At 41.4% G+C, this 23,470-nt stretch overlaps 1 protein-coding gene across 5 annotated transcripts in view; it reads left to right on the plus strand.

Moving 5' to 3' along the window:
• ANO6 (anoctamin 6) overlaps positions 1 to 23,470 on the plus strand; it is a 172,078-nt gene that overhangs the window by 75,107 nt on the left and 73,501 nt on the right. The window lies entirely within an intron of this gene.

The following is a 23,470-nucleotide window of genomic DNA, read 5'->3' on the forward strand; positions in this document are numbered from 1 at the left end:
TGTATCCTGTTATTCACCAGATGTGTAGGAAAGCATGCCAGGACCCACCTCCATGGATTGGTTTTTGCCCCCTGCTGTAGGCTTGTCTACCACTTTAGCAATGCAAAATTTTTTTCTGATTTATTTTCAAAGTGTAATATGCAGTCACCACTCCGGCAATTGGCAGAGCACCACTGTATTATTGATAAAGACCAATCCCCCCCCCTCCAGCCCCCCCACAAAACCTCATTATGCGTTTTTCCTCTCTCTTCTCACTCACTCTTTATGGATTGCCCACTCGATTCAGCCAGGAGGAAGAGCTCTGGACTGCGAAGAGATCGCACATCACACTGTACCCACAGTGCCATTGTATTTCAAAGTGTGGGCTCCTGTGGTGTACTAGCAGATTGCCTACTGCGAAAATCACTTGGCTGTAATAGAAAGACATAGTGTTCGATGGCTTCCCTGTTATATTCAATGAGAGTTTCAGTGAGGGAAAATTGGGAGGGCTCACCAGTATTCCTGCATCTTAAAGGGGCAGAGCACTTTTGCGGTGGCTCTAATTTCTGCAGTTAGAGGCCGAAGTGGAACTGACGCAGACGTTTCGCCTTTGAGTATGATATTGGTAGGGGCTCGTAGAGGTGGCCCTCTTTGGTTCTGTTGTTTTCGAACCGCTTTTTTTTTTTTTTTCTGATAACCTGTAAGCAACATATCTAATCTGAAAAAGAGCTCTGTGCAGGAAGGTGGTGGTGTGCTTGGTAAACAATACAATTCACACCATTCCCTGCATGAAAATATAAGTATTTTTTTCTCAAGAACAGATCTTAGTGTGTTATGACGTTGGAGGTTGGCATGCCTCAGTGTTGTCTTTGCCACAGACAATCTACACTGGGAATCTTGTTTTACCTTCAGTGTTACCTGCCCTACGCCCCTTTTTTCGGGTGTGAGGACTGGGCCAGTCCATGCTAGAATGACCAGGACTGGAACTTGGGGATCACAGAATAGACTTACTGTGACTTGTCTTAACAATGAGTCTGAGCACCTCCAAACTGAAAGGAGAGTTTTAGGCTCTGTCTTCCTATTTTCATTTTCCACTCAAGAATATCCAGTCATTTCTTTAGACCACAGTAGAAGAGCAGAAGTTGTTAATCACACTTTCCTTCTGTGTACGGGTGATATCGATGTCTGTAGCCTCGCTATTATCTTTCTCTAATTGTGTGTTCGCACCCATGTTCGGGAAGGAATCTGTGATTTTTCTTGCGCTTTATGGATTTTCACGCATCCGATGCTCACTGCATGCCACATCCCTGTGTGGCCTGTGCATAGCTGCTTCTGTTCTCTCCTCGGCATCACTGTAGGCTGTGTACTCTCAGTTCCACAGTAAACATGTCTTTCCCCAGTGCTGTCTCCATGGTAAACACCAGGAGGTGTGCAAGGTGCCTGGAGAATAAGTCCTCAAGGGAATCGGGGGTAATATTGAAGGGTAGCCTTTTTTGTAGGTAGAATGTTACAGCATCAGTGAAAATGGGTGGCTCACTGGGCCATAGAGGCAGACGGATTGGGCAAACACCAGGACAAAACCCGGTAAGTTGTCCAACCCCTAACTTAAAATCAGAAACAGGTGGTACTGTGACTCTGGGAGCAAAGAGAACCCAACAGCAAAGCAAAATTGAAAACAGGGAGAAGACAGAGAAAAGTAAAAGGAGCTGTAAAGTCAGCATTCTGCTCTCCATCTGGCAGTTTGCTGAGCTGAACCGAAATAAAGCAAGGCACAGACTATGTTTACTCAGGCCTTATCCTCAAATAGTTCAGATTTTAGAAGGATCAAGAGTCTAGTGTTCTTATACAACGGAGTGCATTTATATAGTTTGGCCAACAGGGAGAACGAAAATGCTTATCATTATTTGTTTGTTTCCTTCAGAATTTCCGTTTTTCTTTCCTTTAAAACAAGGCCTCCGAGAGCAGTGCTGGCGGAGTAGCCTTGGTTACCGGCATGATAAGCACATTAAGGGTTCCCTTCGCAGCTCAGGTGTCTACGAAGTGACGAGTCAGGCAGGGCCTGTGTTGCCAGATGGGCCATGGAAATGACTGTAAGTGATGGGTAAACAGATGCTGCAGTGAACCCCTGTGTGGCCTGGAGACAGCAGCCCTCTCTGTGCTCCCCTCGTTCACTGCGGAGATTATCCATTTGTGCTTTGGTCACCAGCGTGTCTGTGCTGTTCCTCTCCGCCTCCCACCCCACTTTGCAGATGAGGCAAGTGTAGCGAAAGCATGCGGAAATGGAGAGGGGTGCACAGAGATGTGGGCACAAGGGGTGTATGTGTGTTTGTGTGTGTGTGTGTGTGTGTGTGTGTGTGTGTGTGTGTGTGTGTGTTTGCTACTCCGAAGCTTGTGAGGTGCTGGGAACATGGTGACACTAAACATGGGCCCACTGTGAGGTGAGGTGGGTGTGGGAGTGAGGTGGAAGAGACCCAGCTAAATGCTGACCTCACAGAGAGGAACTTGGTGATCTTGCTATGCTGGGGAACAGTCAGTCCGGTGCAGGTTTTTGTGTAAGCACAATGAAAATCGGTTTCATAACCTGCTTTATTAACTTAATGTTTCATCCTGAATGTTTCCCTGGCTGTTTTTCCCCAGCTTTACTGAGATTTAATTAGTAAACAATTGACATGTAGCACTGTGTCCGTTTACTGGTTTTTCCCCCTCTAACATTGTTCCTTTGTGTCAATGAAGTATAATTAAATTATAATTTTCAAAACAGTTAGTGCATGGGAGACCTAGTCAAGGAAAGAGTGGTATGGCCAGATGCTCTGGAACCAGGTGATTGGCAACTATTGTTTTGGGACATGGACCCCAAACATAAGACTAGGTGCATCATGACAGGTCTCAGACGCTGGGGAAGGGGACTGGCCAGAGTGAGGCTGGGGATCGAATATCCTTGGTCACCTTGTAGAGTTCAGACTTTGAAGCAGAGTCGGCAGACCTAGGCTGTCTGTTCAGAACTGAGGGTGGAAGGCATGGCTATGGAGCAAAGGTGGTTCTGCACTATGGCACATGAAGATAGAGGGCACCTAAGCTCCCCCAATGCTCTCAGTTTCAGTCTTGGTTAAGAACAAAGGTGACCTGAGGGTGCAGTCATGGCTGACCTCACAAACCTCAGGTTTATTCCAAGCCTCAAGGAGTGGAGGGGTTTAGAGGGAGAAGGGTTGGGTAGTGGTCAAGTCTGTTTCTAGAAACCCCATCTCTGTGAGTATTGGCCTGGGTACTCACATAGGCCCGATTGCCTGAGCACACCTGGGTGAGGGATGTGGGTGGGAAGAACTCGGATCTAGCAACGGGGACTCTGCTTGCAGCAAGCAGGAGAGAAACCAGCCTGGATCAACAGGAAAACACGTGGAAGGAAAGAGAAGGCTAAGGGATTGTGTTTTATGATTTGAGTCTTCCTAATAATATCCCTGTTTCAGGCCTTTTCAAACTTAAGATTTATATTTAACTCTCCTGGCTTTGTGGAGGCAGGAAGATTCTTATCACCTTTTGTCTCATGCTGTTAGTGATGTTTTCCTTTGTTTAGCTTCTACCAAATTTAGAATAAATAATGAGTGTGGACTGGCAAAACAATATTAGGATTACAATAGGATGAACCAGGGAAAATGATGAGAAACCAGGATGTAGAGAGACTAACTAGAAAAATAGACTCAGGAAAATGAAGATTAAAGTGAAGTAAGATACTGCACGTCCCCTTTGTTCAGCACTCACAGTTATGCAGAGAAGGAGGCCATGGTGTAACTGGCTCCCTTTTTTGAGGGAAGATACTACTTTCTAGAAAATACTGCTGTTTCCCTGAAATTCAAATTTGATTGTCTTTCACTAGATGAAAATACAGTAGGTCCTCGGGTTACATCGGAGATCCATTCCTACAGTGCGACGTAATGTGATTTTCACCGTAAGTCGAAACCCACCTACATAAGCACCTATGTCACTCACATGGAGCACATACACAGCAGCAATGAAGTGAAACAGTAAAAAAAAAATTAAAAGAAAGATAACAATTCCTGACCTTTACTTGTAGTAAATAAATAATAAAAAACACAAACCACATATGTACATATGTCAAAATGACAGAACTTTTTTTTAATAAATGGAGATGGTGATGTAATCACGAAACCATGTATGTCAGATACGACATAACCCGAGGACTTCCTGTATGTGTGGTCCCCAAGAAAGAGTTAAAATATTAATTCATTTAACAAATATGTATTTGAAGTCTACTATTTTAGGCACTATAGTGAACAAACACAATATCCTTCTACGTGTGGAGCTTACATTTGGTGGGAGAAACATGATAAATGAAATACATAAAATACACAAAATAAGTAAAATACATCACATGCCAAATTGTGGCAAATCCTAAAGGAAAATAAAGTAAGGACTGTATGTGTACATTGAGGGGGAAGGGTTTCAGTTAGAAATAGTGTTCAGGGCACATCCCACGGCAGAGGTGACAAGTGAAAAAACCTGAACGCAGGGGTGCATCCTATGCGGAAATCTAGAGGAAGCACAGCTCACGCAGAAGGAAGAGCTTAGGCAAAGGTCTTGCGGTGGGAGTTTGTGGTGTTTGAGGAAATGGGAAGGAAGCCAACTTGATTGGAGTAGAGAGAAGGATGGTGAGAATAGCAGACAGTCGGGGCTCCATAGGCCATTCTAAACACTTCGGCTTTACCCCGAGTAAGGTGGGAAGTTACTGGAGGGAAACAGGGATTCTGAGTTGAGGACAGACTTAACAGGGTCACTTTAATTGTGGGGAGTGTAGACTGTGGAGGAACAAGAGAAGAAGCATGGAGACCTGTTGGTCTTTTCAGGAATCCAAGGGAGAGATGATGGTGGCTTGGTCCTGAGAATTAGTGATGGCAGTAATGAGACATATGCTCATTCTTGGTGTCTTTCGAGTTAGAACCAATAGGATTTGTTCGATCCAATGTGATGTGTGCAAGAAAGAGCAGTCAAGGATGACTAAGGTTTTCGACCTGGAAAACTGCAAGAGAGCAGTTGCGGGGGAAATGTGCAGAGGAAAATCACGTTTCTGTCTTGTATCTGTAAAATTTGAGACATCCAGCTAGAGAAGTTGGTATACAATTTGATATATGAGTCAAAAATTAGAGAGGGGTCCAGCTAGAGATGTGAGGTGCCAGCACACAATGGTGTTTAAATCTGTGGGACTGAATGAGAGCATCAAAGGAAAGAGGTAGAGTTAGGAAGAGACCCTGGAGTGAGCCCTGGTCCAGTGTTTATAGATCAGGGAGATGAGGAAGGATCAGCAGAGGAGACGGAGAAGAAGAATCAGTGGGGTAGGAGGCAAGCCAGGGGAATCCTGGAAGCCAATGAAGAAAGAAAAAATAGGAGGGAGTGACCAGATACTGCGAGTGACGATGGGAGATTGGATGTAGCAACATGAAGTTGGCCTTGAGGAGAAGCCTTAGTTGAGTGGTGGGATCCAAAACTCATTAGAGAGAATTCAGAATGGAATGGAGGAAGAGGAATTGGATACAGGGAATTTAGACAACACTTTCCAGAAGATTTTGCTGAACAAGATGACAGAGAAAGGAGGTATTATCTGGAAGGGGATTAGGATGAAAAGAGTTTTATTTTAATTAGTTCGTTTTAAGATGGCAAGAGTCACCTTTTGTAAAATAATCGAAATAAGGAGAGAAAATCTGGCACTGTGGAGTGATAGGGAAGAATTCCTGGAATGCCCTCTTGAGAGGACAGGAAGGGGATGGAATCTGGTCCATAAGTGGAGAGGGTGGCCTCCTCCCATAGCTAAAGAGATGGTTCATTTTAGAGCCACTATGGGGCCTCAGGTGGGAGGAATTACTTTGTTAAACTGGTTAGTAGGAACTTATTGAACTTTTTCTCTTGATTGCTTTTTATTTACCAGTAAAATGGGAAGCATGGCATTAGCTAAGATTGAGAAAGGAACGGAGAAGAGAGAGGAGGGAAGATATGAGATAGAGTGAATGCACTGGGAAATGTGATGCTTTTTCCATTCAAGTCCAGCTTTGAGGAGCAGGCATGAAATAAGCAAAGAGCTTAATTTAACTTATTTTGGAGTTTCACCAGGTCAGTTCAGTGAAGCAGGACAAGACTAAGAGAGTTACTAAATATCTGCAAAATACTAGTAACTCTCTCAGTGCATAGGACCAGGGATAAGAGGAAGTGAGGCAATAGGATCAATAGAGTTAGATCAATAGGTTTAGTGGGGTTGGATCATTTTTGGAGTTAGGGTATTGGGGGAAAAGTGAACTGGAATAATAAAAGGCAGTAGGTGGAGAGTCAGATGTTTATAATTGAGGGAGGAGTTACAGTAACAAGTACAGACAAAGTCTGGGGTTTGAATATTGGAATGGTGGCTGAGGCAGGGTGGAGTTGTAAGAACAGGGTGTTGGGAGGATCACACATGTGGATATGAAAATCCCCAAGAGTTATGCCAGGCATAATGTATTTAAAAAGTAACAGGGAGCCAAAGCTTACATTTCCAAGGAATAGGGGGCAGTTACTCAGATCTGCAGATGGCTGCAGAAGGAAATGACCAGCGAGAAGGAAGAATCTGGGAGAAGGACAGGATGGCAGCCAAGAAGCAGATGAAGTGTTGATAGTTTCGGGTGTTGTGTAAGGATTCAGTCATATCAGGATTGCTCAGCATCAGCGCCTCTGAAACTCTGGGCCGGATTTCTCTTCATTATGGGAGCGCTCCAGTGCATTGTAGGATAGTTTAGCAGTTTTCCTGGCCTCTAACCACAAGATGCAAAGGACCCTCTCCCCAGGTGTGGCAACCAGATGTTTCCAGACATTGCTAAATGTCCCAAGGAGGCAAAACCATTCCCATTTGAGAATCACTGAGTTAGATGAATACGGAAAGGGTGTTGAGGTCTCTGGTATCCTTATAAAGAGCTATTTTTAGGGAGTGTTGGAGACTGGTTGAACCTCGGAGGATTGTGGAATGAGCAGGAGAAAAGAAGGTAGAAAATACTGACCTATCTTTCAAGGAGTTTGACTGTGAATGTTTGTGGAATGGTTTGAAGGATGATTATGAAGGATGAGGGAGATATAACTGGAGGAGAATATGACAGTCAAGGATGATTTTCTTCTATCAGGCGCAGAAACTTGAACGAGTTAAAGGATTAAAGAAGGATCCATGCAAGAGGAACAACTGAGTCTAGAGAGGAGTGGCTTTGAAAGGGCTGGGCAATGGTTTGCAGAGTGCAGTGGAGAGATCAACACTAGACAGGAGGCGCAGTGTCTTCTAAGGACCAGGAAGGAGTGAGAATGTTGATGCTATTTGTCTGTGGATTTGATGGAGAGAAGCTGAGGGAATCCCCATCCTAGAGCTTCAATTTTCAGCTGCTGAGAGCGTGGAGAACACTTGGAGGAGAGGGAGGAGTTGATAATCTGAAGTAGTTGTGGAGAGCAGAGATCAGGCTGACTTGGAAAAATCTAGAAAAAGTCCTAGGGCTTCTAGGCTGTGGTGAGGGCCTGTGTGGGGCCAGAGAGCCTGAACTTACAGAGATAACCAAACACCCTCCTGTGGTTTCCTCCAATATCACTCAGACGGCGAGCAAGCAGGAGGCTTCAGCCAGAGTTGGAGCTGTGCTAAATGGACATGGTGTCCTGGCTGGTGTGACTCAGTGGTTGAGCATCGACCCATGTGACAGGAGGTCACAGGTTCAGTTCCCCATCAAGTCAGGCTACATGCCTGGGTTGTGGGCTCAGTCCCCAGTGGTGGGGTGTGGAGAAGGCAGCCCGTCAATATTTCTCTCTCATCGATGTTTTTATCTCTTTCTCCTTCTCCCTCCCTGTCTCTCTAAAAGTCAATAAAAACATTTTTTTTTTAATGGATATGGTGGAAAGAGTGTTACTGAAGTGATGAGCTGGGAAATAGAACCTTAAAAAAGGAAGAGAGGGAAGAAAAAGGATTTGAAGATTGATGACAAAAGATCCCCGGCTCAAGAAGTCACTGAAAGGAGAAGCAATGTTAGTTGTGGTCAACAAGAGGGATTCTCGAGTAAGCGACTTTGGAAAGAGAATTTTTCAAGTGATGACAAGGTCCCCGGTGGGACTCGAATAATTCATGAAAGGCTGACGATCATTAGTAATAATAATAATAAAAAAAAGTCAATTGACTGGGGCGCCAATGTATATGGGCCATGCCTGTGGATGCAGATGTCCGGGAATGATGGAAGCCTCGGAGAAGAGAGGGAAATGTGAGTGGGGCCAGATTTGCAGTGAACCAGGAGCAGCCGCTGAGACAAGGAGATGATAGACTGCGGGGAACTCTGGGAGTATATTCTGTTAGCATGGACCTAACCGTTTTCCCCCCAAGAGCATTGGGAGTAATAGTCTGCCAGTGACCTAGGGAATGAGCAACTTGCTTGCTTGCTCTGGTGTGTGAGAGAAGGATCAGAACCAGCTGCCCACCAATCGGCAGGTTTTGTTTCAAGACAGTCAAGTTTGTTTCAAAGTGGATTCAATGGAGTCTTCTGTTTTTCTCTTTCCTCTAGAAATCCAGACCTCAGTTTGGTTATTTCTAGTTTCAGTAGCCCTGCAGTGAATAACTCAGTGCTGGGGCTATTGAAAGAGATTACAGCTGATTTTATGGTCAGTCCATGGCCTTTCTGGCTAATCCCAGAAACCCATCATAAATCACAAGGCCTGCCTCAAGCTCCCGAGATTTTCAGGATCTGGAAGACAGGCTTAAAGGAAGACTTCCATTCAGGCGTTCCTTACTGGGCCTGCTCTGAACAAAGAAATAGGGCGATTTGCCTTATAGCTTTTGGCACTAAGTTCAGCAAACCAAAAAAGAAGAGAAACTCTGCTTCAAAGGGAAACCAGACAAAGGAACATTATTTTGACAGAAAGGACGGTTAGAAGAGAAATGAGGTCAGAGATAAACTAGCTAGTAAGAATGGCTCAATTGGCTCATTTTATGAGACAACTTCTCTTGGCGTTTCCCCGTTGAAAGTTTTTTGTGCATTCAAGAGCAAAGGTAATGGAATGTGTGCTTTTCCTGAATGTGGAGGAAAGGGGACCACCTCATTTGCTTTATGTGGCTGATTCAGAAGCTACATTTGTTAGGATTCGGGGGTAGGAGGAAAAGCAGGCAGTCCCAACACGCACAGCTCTGGGTCAGAAATTTATTTCTGAGTCACTTCGTTGGAATGCAGAATGCATTTTCCCAGAGAAACAGTCATAAATGGTGATTATGCTTTTAGGCCCTGCCAGGATAGGCCCACTGAAGCCAATTTTACTTAGAGCAAACACACTATCATTCTGATTTTTTGGAACACCCCAATCTTTTCCATTTGGAATAACAAAAGCGAGGAAAAGCCAAGTCAAGAGTGAGTGAGTTGAGGCTTGTTCAAAAAAAAAAAAAAAAAAATGCTTCACATGATAGAGATTGATTGAGTTATGTTAGACGCTGAAGAGGCAGCGAAGGGTCGAAACTTGAGGAAGACAGCTTAGTGGCACAAGAAGACAGCGAAGAGAGCGCATCTGCTTCTGTATTACTTTTCTGTCTTTTCTGCTAATGAAGGTGAACTTTAGATGGATTGAATGGTTCAAGCCCTGGGGAGGGGCTGGAGAAGCCCTTTCTGCATGAACCTACTTTAGAAAGAAATATAATTATTCCAATGAGTTTAAATTTCCCGACTAGAAAAATTATGTATCAACCAGGGTATTAAAAGACCTTGTAGATTTGCTCATGGAATCAAGGTTAGTAATCGCAAGGCGATATGGAGAACAGGACACATTCTGTCGTAGAATAGTAAAGGGACATTTGTGACAGTTTTAAAAAAGGGGTGAGGTTAGGGTAGAAGTTGGGCATAAACTATATTCTGATCAATAGAGACATTGAAGCTGGAACATTAATCTCCAGGAATATTATAGAATGAGATTTTTAAAAAATATATATTTTATTGATTTTTTTACAGAGAGGAAGGGAGAGGGAGAGTTAGAAACATGGATGAGAAAGAAACAAGGATCAGCTGCTTCCCGCACTCCCCCCCACTACCCCCCCCACTAGGGATGTGCCCTCAACCAAGGTACATGCCCTCGACCGGAATCAAACCTGGGACCCTTCAGTCAGCAGGCCGATGCTCTATCCACTGAGCAAACTGGTTAGGGCCAGAATAAAATTTTAAAACTCATGGTTGTTGAATGTTAGCATCAAGAACCAATATGAGCTCAATGTCATGTCAAAGTGAGCACATTGTCGTCCCCCCCCCCTTTTTTTTTTAAATAAGTTGGGATTACTAGACAGAGCAGAAGAAAGCCACAGATATTTTTGTGTGTTTTGATTTTAGCAAGTTGTGTGGAAAAATTGCACTTAATACAGAATGAAGAAGTGCCGGCCTAGTGAGTGTGTGCTTATCTGGGCAATTGATCTTACCAAGACTGCGGAATAATGGACGGAAATCAATTTCTGGAGGAGACAAAAATCAATATGAATTAAAGTAAGCTCCTGCTCCTAATTCATAAATATCAGCTGCTTAACTAAAGACCACAAAGGCCGAGCCTACTGACTGATCACGTGAAAAGGCTAGGTATTATGCTAACTAAACTAATTATGAATTGAGAATGTGATAGTACCTCTAGGTTGCGCTCATACCTCTGTGGCCAGAACAAAGGAAGCACTGGGCTTCTCCTGTTCAGTATTGGCAAATTCACCTCCTAATCTGGGTTCTCCATTTTAAAAGGAAGACTATTGAAAAAAGGAGAATCAACATGGTGGTGGCAAGAGCGTACTGACAAGTTTAAACATTTGACAGTAGTAACTGGTAAATGTCGTGTTAAGACCCATAAATAGAAAGTATATATAGGCAGATGGATTTTATTTCAGAAAAACGTTCTCATAAGTAAAATACCTTAATTCCCTGGAATAGTTCAAATACAGACAAACTGGACAACAATCTAGGTAGGACGTGATGAGTGCTTGGACCAGGATGTCAGTGGGGACACATGCTTTATGTATAGCTTGACTTGGTAGCTGGTGGAAAGTAGAGAATGAGAAAAAGAGAGGATGTTTCTGGGGCTGGACCACCCCAGCAAAATGCATGTGGCTCACCAACGTATGAATTGCCTTTTTATGTTTTTTCCTTCATTTAACCCATTAGAGGTAGCAGCTGCCAAATTGTGTAATTAATTAAAACCCTTTCCTCCATATAGCAGTGTTCATTCTATCTGGTTTTATTCCCTGATTTTCAGAAACCCTTGACTGCAAAATGCTTTGCGAATTCCTGCCCCACAAAGTAGCCCAAATGAAATTCAGCAAGCTATCCATTATTATCTGGGGGATGTCAAATTTAATTTGACAAAAACATGTGTGAGGAAGGCAAGGAGCCCAGGGCATTCTGGGGGCATTCTGAACAAAGATGTGATATCATATTTGCCATACAACGCATTTGATTATAAGTTCTCTAGAAGCAAATCACAATAATGCCAAAAAGCCCACAGAGGCAAAAGAATTGAGTTAAAATTGAGAATCTGCTGGTAAATAACCTGACCGTGCCATGACCTTAAAAAGAAGAAAAAAAAAAGCCACATTAAATTAAAATTTAAAGAGAAATACAGACTTGGCGGAAATGTATATACAATATGAATTCACAGAATTCTTGGAAAGTCAAAAGAGAAACTAGTGGGATTTCAACTGCAGTTATCCATCCCATATTTTGAACTTTTAATTTGGAAGTATTAAGGGTTTTGGAGAGATGATTTAAAATCCTTTTATTTCTGAAGTTCAACTAGTTAACTGTCGTTTTCCTTATTTCAACAATAAGTATAAATAAAATAAGTATATTTTTATTATAAGTCTCAAATGTATTCTTTAAGTCTGTTTCTGGTTTAAAAAAAAAAAAGAAGAAGGAACGAAAACTATAAACATTGGGGGCTTGAGGACAAATATGTGATACCTTAATCAATAAAGAAATTTTAAAAAAACTATAAATATGCTTTCACCCAGAAAACTCTAATAGCTCCTTTAAAAGGGAAAAATGAATTTTATAGTGCCTTCTCCCAAGTCATTTTTTGAGATGTAGATTAATGTGATCTCACTGTTGTATTAACTACCAAAGAGCATTTTCATTAATTATAATGGGCAGGCCAATAATGTGGCTCTGTATATGATGTTAGTATGAATTAGAATATATCAGATCAGGACTATCATTATAGACGGAGTAAAATTTTACTGCAAAGTCCAAATCCCTTAAAATAAAAACACATCATGAAAATTTGGACAGGTCATTCAGTGATGCTAATGGTATCACCACCATTTCATGTACTTTCGTTAGTCTTAAGTGTTTTTAAAAAGCAAATGTACTGTCTTGTAAAATAGGAAATAATAAGATTGAAGAATAGAGGTTAATGAGATGAGATATTTCTGAGACTTTGAGAAGTGTTTTTACTTTATTTTTCTTTTTGAACACACACGCTTTCTTTTTAGGAAGAGAAAGTCATTTTCAAGTCGTAACTCCCTCCCCTCCCCTCACTCCCCCCAAGCTGACTGGAAGATGGAACTTCAGGGAATCAGAAGCCTCTGTTCCCAAGAAGCTCTGCTTTCTGTCCCCTGTGGGCTTATTGCTTTTCCTTTTTGGACCTCAGTCTCCTCCTGTATAAAGAGCTGAAAAATCAGGAGTAGATTTCCTCACCGAGGTGTCATTCTGTGACTGCGCAGTGATTGGAAAGCATTTTAGCTATCTTAAAAGCATATTCATAAAATAATAATATAGTGAGAAGTCTTAGCTCTCATTTATGGATAGTTGGCAAGGCATCTTGCAGGCTCGGGGCTAGCCAGCCTTGAAATGACGATAGCCCTCCCTTGCTCAAACCAGGCACGTACCTTCTCACTTCCTTTCAAATGAAATCAGATTGTGTTGGCATCAGGACTTGGTTCTTAGGAGCACGTGTAACTTATGATCTTGAGAAAGTAGTCGGGCTCTTAGGTGCCTCCCAAATTATCAGTGGGTTGAGAATCAATCATAGCCAGCAATCTTATAAAATACCCATGGTACAGTCTATCAATAAATAAATATGTTGAGCATTAGTAACACTTGCTAATAGAATTTTCAATAGAACTGGAAATAAGAGCTATCTAAATAATGCACTATTTTGAATAAACCACTATCAGCTTCACCACATTTTGCAGGAATTTTTCATTTATTTGATCATTTAGTATTTATTAATCAATGTAGTTCGAGGAATGCCAAGCCGTGTAACGCAATATTCACCCTCAAGGCCAACATTGCCTCTGTGTTATTATCTGACAAATGTTAGTCATGCAACTAAGGCAGGTTGGTTGGAAGGTTGGTTAAATGGAAAATATCCAGCAGTGTGCAGTGTTTGATTAGTCCCAGCAGCACTTTTACAGTAAAAGTGCTGGAGGAGTTTAGTTAGGACTGTAGCTCTCAACCTCGGCTCTGTGTCACAATTACTGGTAGAGCTCTTTTGAAAAGTGGAGGCCCAAGCTCCACCTCCATGAGCTAATCGTGCTCTTTGTTAGAACCCGGATATGTTGGTGACTTTATTGTGCAGCCAGGTATGCTTCAGTGGTTAGAGCCAACCAAAGGGTTGAGGGTTAGCTCCCAGACCCTGGTCCAGGCACATGCAAGAGGCAGCCAATGGATTTGTCTCTCTCACATCAGTGTTTCTCTCTTTCTCTCTCCCGCCCTTCCTTCCACTCTTTCTCAATGGGAAAATACCCTCTGATGAAGGTTAACAAAACAAATAGTCATTGTTTTTGAAAAAATAGGTGTGTAGGTACTGAAATCTGTGCCGAAATCTATACCAATCAAGGTTTTACCAGAAAAGAGAACAGTACAATATATACTTTACACACATGTGTGTACATATATGTATATATATGATTGTACATATAAATATATATTTGTGTGTGTGTGTGTGTGTGTGTGTGTAGATATCTATATCATCTATATTTATAACCATATCCACACGTGGCACAGTGAGAGAGAGAGTTATTAAAGAATTTATTTCCAGTCTTGGCTTTTGCAGTTATGGACTCTGATCTGTAGGGCACTCAGGAGGCAGGGCAGGCTGGAAACTCTTGGGCTGGCACTGCAGTCTATAGATGGAATTTCTTCCAGAGGCTGGAAACTCTTGGGCTGGCACTGCAGTCTATAGATGGAATTTCTTCCAAAGAAGCCTCAGTTTTTCTCTGAAGGTCATTCATCTGACTGGCTGAGTCCCACCCAGATCATTGAGAATTATCCCCTTTACTTAAAGTTTGTTGACCATAGATGTTAACCATATCTGCAGAATACCTTCACAGCAACACCTAAATCAGTGTTTGGTTGCATCACTGGGTACTGCAGCCCAGCCAAGGTGACACAAACCTGCCTCCGCCGTGGATATCCTACAAGAGGGCATCCTGACAGCATTGCATGAACAAATGAATGAGAGTGGAGAGGCGCGTGCCCAGGTTGCAGCGTTGATCTGGGAGAGTGAGAGGAGATGAAGTTAGAAAGATAGCGTAGGGTCCAATGAACTCAGGGTTTGGACTTGTGAGCTGAAAGGACAAAGCAGTGCTATAGCAGCACTGTCCACAGAATTCCTCAGATGCAGGAAATGTTCTGACTCCATGCTATCCGCCACGATTGCCATTAGCTGCATGTGGCTGTGGAGACCCTTGCAATGTGGCTGTTGAGACAGAGGAACTGAATCGTTCATTCTGTTTAATTTTAATTCATGAGAATGAGCCACACACAGAGAGTCCAGCTGTAGAGAGATCGATCTGACAGGAGTAGACAGGACTCACTGGAAGGAAAAACAGAAAGCAAATAGTCTGGTTAGACTTCTCTCGCAGTCCAGGTGTAGGGTGGGGGCAGAGGCAGGGAATATGGAAAGGAAGACAGATGAGAAGTGAGGAAGAAGGGAATCAAAGGTACTCTCATGGTTGGCCACTTCTCTGTTTTCCCAGCCACTTCCCCACCTTCTTCCCCCTCCACCCAGCCCCTACCCCCACCTCCGCCCTGTCTGTCAGGTTTCCTCAGAGCTCATCCCAGCTGTCTTCTCTCACCTGCTTTTCTCACGCTCACTTCTTTAGTTTCAATGACAAGCTCAGTGCTCACAAGTCTCTAGTTCATACTTGCAGTCTTAGATCCTTCCTCTCTGCCCCAGACTCCTGATATCTCCACTTGGAGATCTCACAAACTCTTCCTCTTCCCATACTGCTCATATTTCTGTTTCAGTTTCCTGAATTTGGGTAAATAGAATTGTCATCCTCTCAGCTGCTCAAGCAGGTCCCCTGAGAATTTTCTTGACACCTTGTTTGTGACCTGCTGGTGCTCAGGATAAGTTTCAGCTGCAATCTGTTTCTTTCTCCTCATCCCTGTTGCTACCCACCCCTTCCCTGCAGCATAGGTTGCCCACTTTCTCTGCGCTCTCTCAGTCTCTCCCTGACCATTTTTGTTACTCACTATTTATTTTCTAAGCGATTCCTTTAAAACCAGAAATCATACTGTGTCCTTTTTCCTGTGATGTGTAATGGAATTTCCCCCCTGTGGTTTTATCTGTCATATTACAAAGTGACACAGGACGAAGGGTTAATGAATTTCAGTTGATTTACTTAATAATATTTATCTATTTAATAGTTCCATAACCCTATTAAGCAGGGGCAGTTGGGAAATACAACGGAAATATCCCTTGGGGCGTATGTGCTGGTGAGAAAGACAGGCATTAATCAAATAATTACACAAATAGCGAGGCAATTAAAATTGCGAGACGTGACATCTCGGGAGGAGTATGTGGTGCTCTGAGAGCATATCAGTACTAATATATAGAAGGTCGAGACCCAAGCCAGCCAGGAAGGTCAGGGAAGGGCTCCATCAGGAGCAGTGAGCCAGGGAAAAGGGCGAGATTCCAGGAAATGGGAACTGCATTGGAATGATAGGAGGGCAGTACTGTACTTTGATGGAATACAGTGTAATCATCACAAACCTTCACTGGTATACAGAAACTGACGTCTGCGAGGGGATGAAATAGGGCCTTGAATTTTCCGGCCACCTGAAGCAGCCTTTGGAAGCCAGGGATACAGAACCTTTATAAAACGTGAATCAGATGTTTCTGTTAAACACTTTGAATCTCTCAAGTCAGTTCAGAAAGTACCTCTGGTGGCTTACTTTTCTAAAACACACACACACACACCACACCACACACACACACACACACACACACACACACACTAAAAGTAGGGCTTCTTTCCTTTACTGCTAAATACAATTAAAATGATAGTATGTGCACATAAAAATAGACGACATGATGCTACATATGTATAATATCTTGCTATTGTAATTTATATGATGCAAAATTAGGAGCCAGAATGAATGGTATAGAACAGCAGTTCTAAATGTTATATAGTCTTACAGTTTACACTCTTACAGTATTAACACCAAGGAATATTTTTGATGTGGGTATATCAATCAAGATTTACTGTATTGGGACTTACATCTGAAAATTTTAAATATTTATTAGTTTATTTAAACATAACCAATAATAAGCTCAGGGCACATTAACATAATTAAGGCATTCAATGAAAAATAACTGTTTTCTAAAACAAAATTTAGTAAGGAAGGTGGCATTAGTTTGTATACCTTACATATCTCTTTAAGAGAAGATAGCTGGATTCTTTTTTGTTGTTTTGTATTGATGTAAAATTGGTTAATAACATTATATAAATTTTAGGTACACAACATTATAATTCCCTATCTGTATACACTATAGCGTGCTCACCACCAGCAGTCTAGAGTCTGTCCCTATACATTTGACCCCCTTTACCCATTTGACCGTCCCCTCTGACTACCTTCTTCTAAAAGCTACAAATCTGTTGTCTGTATCTATGAGTTTGTTTTTGTTTATTTTATTATTTTTTTTTACTAAAATTATTTGGGTTTTCCCTAGCTCAGTGGTCGGCAAACTGCGGCTCTCAAGCCACATGAGGCTCACGAGCAGAGGTTTGCCCCTCTGTTGACTAATGAGTTTGCCGACCACTGCTCTAGCTGGTTTTGCTCAGTGGATAGGGCTTTGGCCCACGGTCTGAAGGGTCCCAGGTTCGATTCTGGTCAAAGGCACATACTTCAGTTGCAGGTTGATCCCCAGCCCTGGTTAGGGTGTTTATAGGAGGCAACCAGTCCATGTCTCTCTCTCTCTCAATGTTTCTCTCTCTGTCTTTACTCCTCCCCCCAAAAAAATTATGTAAGTTTCAAGTGTACATTTCTATGATACATGATCTCTATATTGCCTTGTGCACCTACCACCCAAAGTCAAATCCTCTTCCATCACCATATATTTGGCCCCCTCTACCTTTACTATCCTCCCTCCTTCCCTCTGATAACCACTGTACTGTTGTCTGTGTGTGAGTTTCATTTTTATATAACACATATCAGTATTTCTTTTTTGTTTTCTTTTCCATATGAGTGAATTCATACGGTTTTTATCTTTTTCTATCTGACTTACTTCACTTAGAATAATACCAAGTCCATGCATGTTGTCGCAAATGGCAATATTTCATCTTTTTTCAGCTGAGTGGTATTCCATTGTATATATGTACCACAACTTTATTCACTACTAGTTAGTAGACTCTTAGGTTGTTTCCATATTTTTGGCTATTGAAAATAATGCCACAGTGAGTATCTGTGTGCATATATCTTTTCAAATTAATGTTTTCCTTTTGTTTTTGTTTTTGTTTTGGATAAATACCCAGAAGTAGAATTGCTAAATCATGTGGTAGTTCTGTTTTTAATTTTTTGTGTGGAACTTCCATACTGTTTCACCTAGTAGCTGCACCAATTTACAATCCCACCCACAGTGCCCAGGAGTTCCTTTTTTCCCCACATACCCACAAACACTTGGTATTTGTTGACATTTTAATAATAGCCTTCCGGGCAGATGTAAGGTAATATCTCATTGTGGTTTTGATTTGCATTTCCTGGTGGTTAGTGATGTTGAGCAACTTTTCATGTGTCTGTTGTCTATCAGCATTTCTTTTTTGGACACATGTTTACTGAGGTCCACTACCCATTTAAAAAAATCTGATTAGCTTTTTTATGTTGAGTTGTACAAGTTCTTTTTATATTGTGAGTATTAACTCCTTATCAGATACCTGACTTGCAAATATTTTCTCCCATTCAGTAGATGGTATTTTTATTTTGTCATTGATTTCCTTTGAACAGATGGATTCTTATAACTGATCTGTTTCTGCAGTGAAAAACTTAATAATATGTTTTTTTGGGTTGAAGTATGTGGAATAGTTCCACCCTTACACAGATAGTCAGAAAAGACTTGTTATATTTTGAAACCCAAGCATGATTTTTATTACCAACCCATAGGGCACCTGGAAAATACAGGTTCACTGAGTTCAGTAGCTCTTATAAATGCTAACCTATTTTCTTACACAATATGAAAGAAACTCCATTTGTGAGCACACGTCCAATCTCATCAGAAAAGCCATGGAATATTGAGAAGCTGTCAAGTTCAGTGTTGTCTCAAATTCTAATACCTACTTGAAAGCTCAAATTTTATCATTAGCAAAAATAGTGTCCGTTGTTTTCCTTGAAATGACAGTTTTATTGTCCACTTCCTGGAAGAATATCTGCCAAATACCCAAGTCTGTATAACTGCATTTTCTGTCAGTCACCTGTCAAGTAAAAGTAGTGTCTGTGTGAAAATTGGCAACTCAAATGTGCAAACATTTTTCCTCAAGACAACCATTGCACTTGATATGCAGCAGAAGTGCTTTATGGGTATTTTCATTTCTTTACAGAATGTTACAAACCCGTGTACTCAAGGGTCAAGATTTAATAAAGTGGGCAACTGCTACATCTTCATCAAGAACATTCTTATATGAATTATTATTATTATATTTTTTACTGTTGTAGTGGTGAAGAATACAGTGACGACTCATTGGTACCATTGTTGAATTGTGCTAAGGCATTGGCAGTTTTACCCACCATTGCTCTTTCCCATCATTGTGGATGTTAACACAATGAGAAAGACAAATAACATCTTAGTATTATTATATAAATGGTTGTGACCTCATGGGTCCCCTGAAAGGGTCTCATGAATGTCTGGAAGTTCACAGACCCACACATCAATTGGCATAAACAGCAGCACAGTGAGGCAGATGGAAACATGCACCCAAGTTGCTAGGAAGGCTTCGTGGAAGAAGAATTGAGCTGGACCTTGAGCAATTAAGATTAGGAAAGGTGGGAAGAGGAAAGAAAATGGATTTTAGGAGAAAGGAATTATGTGAGCCAAGAACTGGAGGTGAGAAGCAGCATGACATAGTCAAAGCTCTGATCGGAAAGGATGTTTGGATTAGAGAGTTAAGAATGTTAGTTAATAAAAGGTGGGCTATAATCAGATTATGAAAGATGTTGATTTACCCATTTGAAAAGTTTGCACAGAGGTCACTGGGAGTAGCTGAAGGTGTTTGGATCCTATGACTTGAGCATGTTGGTTTCTGAACACCCCTAGGATAGCAGTGTGTGAAGTGAACAGGCAAGCAGAAGAAGTGAATGCAAGGAGACCGATTGGGTATTAATTGTAATTTAGATAGTAAGGGTTAAGATTGCAGACTAGAATCATGGCAGTAGATGGGAGAGAGTGAAATGTAGACTAACTGCTTCAAAGATAGAAGAAATAGGAGAGTTGAAAACAAAAAAAGTCAGACGTTACCAATTGATTATATTTTATAACCAATTTCAGGCCAAGGGCATTGTTAGGGAAGTAGATGAAAACTGGGTGTTAGGTTTAATATGAGACTTTTTCCTTCTCTCTCCAAATCAGATGCTTCCTTTTTTTTCTGATAACAAGGGTTGTATCATGGAACACATTTCCTTTCTGCCCTGCCACCAGAGGCTTTGCGCCAAATGTCATGTTAAAATCACAACAATTACAGTTGTCCCAGTGGTTAGTACATGTTCTTCCTCCTACTTTCTCTGGCTCTGATTTTCTTTCTCTATTTATAATTCAATAATCTTACTTGTTTTCATTCTGTTTGATGCCAGATGCCACAAGACCTCTTTTAAAACAGATTGAGGGGATGGGGGAAATATAACATAATGGTAATATATTAACCTTTACCATATTTTATTGATTTGTGGTACGAGGCTCTCCTCTTTAGTCCCATTCTACTCAGAACGCGAAGAAAGCTAAAAAGCCTCTGATGACCCAAACCAAAGCACTACGGCTTATCGTAATTTCAAAGAAAATAAACAAATTCAGTTAATTTGGCAGTCCAATTCAAAGCAACAAATGAAAGAGTAGGGAAAGACCTATTAAAAATAGGTAAAATTGTAGCAAAAGAAGTGACTGACCCTCATGCTTTGTGTATGTCAGAGAAAGAACAAGATGCAGGTCGGATTCCTGATGGTTATGAAGTATGTGAATGCACCCAACAAAACTAGAGGTCAATAAGGAACAGTTATGTGTTAAAATAGAGACTCCAGCAGACATATTTGGGCTTTTACTATGTTTCAGGATCTGTATTACTGCTTTATATGCATTATCTCACTTACTCTTCACTGTAACCCTGCATTTTTTTAGGGGTCTTATTTTTTATTAATCCATTCAGCCACCTTATGTGTTTTGTCCATTTACATTTAAAATAATTAGCGATAAGTATGCCATTATTGCCATTAATTGTTTTCTGATTGTTTTGTAGTTCTTCTCTGTTTCTTTCTTATTCTCTTGTATGTTGATGACTTTCTATCATGTTATGTTTAGATTCTTCTCTCTTTATTTCTTGTATCTTTTATAGATTTTTGGTTTGTGTTACCATGAGATTCATATATACCAGCTATGTTTATATAGACTTATTTAAGTTGATGGTTGCATAAGTTCAAATAGGTTCAAATACATTACTACAATTTTTACTAACCCTCCATGTTTGTTCTTTTTTACATCTTATGTGTCTATTCCTTAGTTTATTGTTTTAATTACATGTAATTTTTATACTTTTGTCTTTTAACCTTTGTACTAACTTTATACTTAGTTGATCCTCTGCTTTTATTGCTTGAATTTGTCAGTGAGCATCTTTCTTTCTTATATTTCCATTTTTAAAATTTTCTACTTAAAGAAGCCTCTTTAACATTTCTTCTAATACTAGTTTAGTGGTGGCGAATTCCTTTAGCTTTTTCTTGTCTGGGAAAGTCTTTATCTCTCCTTAATTCTAAATGATAGCCTTGATGGGTAGAGTAGTCTTGGTTGTAGGTCTTTGCATTTCATGACTTTGAATATTTAGTGCCAATCCTTTCTGTCCTGTGAAGTCCCTGTTGAGAAATCAGCTGACAGTCTTATAGAAGCTCACTTGTATGTAACTAACTGCTTTTTTCTTGTTACTTTTAAAATTCTCTCTTTGTCATTAACTTTTGGTTTTTTTAAATTATGATGTGTCCTGATGTGTGACTCTTTGGGTTCATCTTGTTTGGGATCTCTGAGTTTCCTGGACATGTATGTCTGTTTCCTTCTCCAGGTTAAGGTAGTTTCTTATCATTTTTTAAAAATAGGTTTTCAATCTTTTCCTGTCTTTCTTTGTTGGTATACTTGATATTGTCCCAAAGGCTTCTTAAACTATCTTTGTTTTTTTTGTAATTCTTCCCCCCCCCCCCCCGCCCCCAAGTAGGTAATTTCTACTATCTCATCTTCCAGATTGCTGATTGAATTCTCTGCTTCATCTAATCTGCTATTGATTTCCTCTAAAGTAGTCCTCATTTTTTTGTTTTTGTTGTCCTTATTTTTGCCTAGTTTTTTTTATTGTTGTTGTTGTTTGTGTGTGTGTGTGTGTGTGTGGTGCTTTCTTCCCTTTTTTAAGGTTCTCACTGAGTTCATTTATTTTTTCCTTAAATATTTTGAACATTCTTAATAACCAGTATTTTAAACTCTGTATGTGTTAGATTGTGTTTCTCCATTTCATTCCTTTCTTGTTTTTTGTTTTGTCCTGTTCTTTCATTTGTGACATGTTTCTTTGTCTCTTCATTTTGGCTGGCTCCTGTGTCTATTTCTATGTATTAGGTAGATCTGCTATGTCTTTTAGTCTTGTCAGAAGGACGTTAATTAGTAGGTGTCCTGTGGGGCCCAGTGGCACAATCTCCCTGGTCACCTGATCTGTATGCTCCAAGGGTGTTCTTTTGTTCTTTGTGTGGGTTTTATGCCCTTCCGTTATAATTGATTTTTGATTTCTGTTTGCATGTCAGTAGATGAAATTGACCCTCAGATTGATGTCCTATAGAGGACAAGCTATTGTGTGTGAGCTGATTCCAGAAAGCAGGCATCTCTTTAGCAGGGCTCTTGTGCCAGTTGTGTCTTCCCTTCAGTTGTGTCATTTGTAGAGCTGTCTGGATGGTGCTCTGGTGTGTTCTAAAGCTGCCCACCAGGTGTATTGGTTCTATAGTCTCTTAGGAGGGTCTCAGGTGCAGGCCAAGGTCAGCTTCTGTGGCTTGCTTAGGGCCACCCGGTAGGAGCTACAAAATGATCTGCTGCTTGTGCTGTGCTTGGAGGTACTTGGAGGCTCTGCTGTGAACCAAAGCCAGTTTCCACTGGTGCCAGGCTTGGGACCTTTAGGTGGGTACCACAATGTGACCTGAAGCCAGCCACCACTTGTGTCGGGCTTATGACCACTTACTGGAAGGTACATTCCAAGCCAACACTGGCTGCACCTTATGCCTGGCTTAGGGCCATATGATGAGATTTGCAATGCAAGTTGAGACTAGTCACTGATTGTTCCAGATTTGGAGTCTCTTAAAAAGATGTACAGGACACACCAAGGCCAGACACTGCTTGTTTGGGATTTCTAGACCTTTGGAAGTTTTTAGGAAAGTTTGCAGCGCAAGGCAAGGCAAGGCAAGCTACTTGTGTAGAAAAGTTGCTGGAAGTGTGCAAGTTGCATGTAGTGGGTTTCAGGGATTTGCCATGTTGGGGCAAATGGTTTTAGGTTAATGGAGACCTCCACCTCCATTTGGCAACCCCTATGTCAGCATGGCTGGATGGGGGGAGGGCTTAACAAAGGACCATTAGTACCTGCCTGTGCCTCCTTCCCTGGAGAGAGCTGCTCCAGCCCCTTCTCTCGAGCCTTTGCCCTGAAGCTAATCAATTCAATTCCTCTCTATATTTCTCTGGTGTTTTTGAAGATGTGGCCCCTATAAGGTTAGAGCAGTTGACTTTGTGAGTGAGCATGTCCCTGTGCATTTCCCTCAAGAGGAATGAATGTCCTGGACTCCAGCCTTCCACCTTTCTTAGATACAATCTCCACTGGTTTCCACAGACAGATGTTGTGAAGACTCTTTTTCCCAGCACTGGTGACCCTGGCTGGTGAGCCTGATATGGGATTGTGACTCTAGCTCCTCTAGGGGGACCTCCATAGCCAAGTTATCCCTCCTGATCCCTAATTATCATGTGACTGTGGGACCAGCCCATTCCACTTATCCACCCCTCC

This window comes from Pipistrellus kuhlii, unplaced genomic scaffold (genome assembly GCF_014108245.1).
Source record: "Pipistrellus kuhlii isolate mPipKuh1 unplaced genomic scaffold, mPipKuh1.p scaffold_m20_p_3, whole genome shotgun sequence".
NCBI lineage: Eukaryota > Metazoa > Chordata > Mammalia > Chiroptera > Vespertilionidae > Pipistrellus > Pipistrellus kuhlii.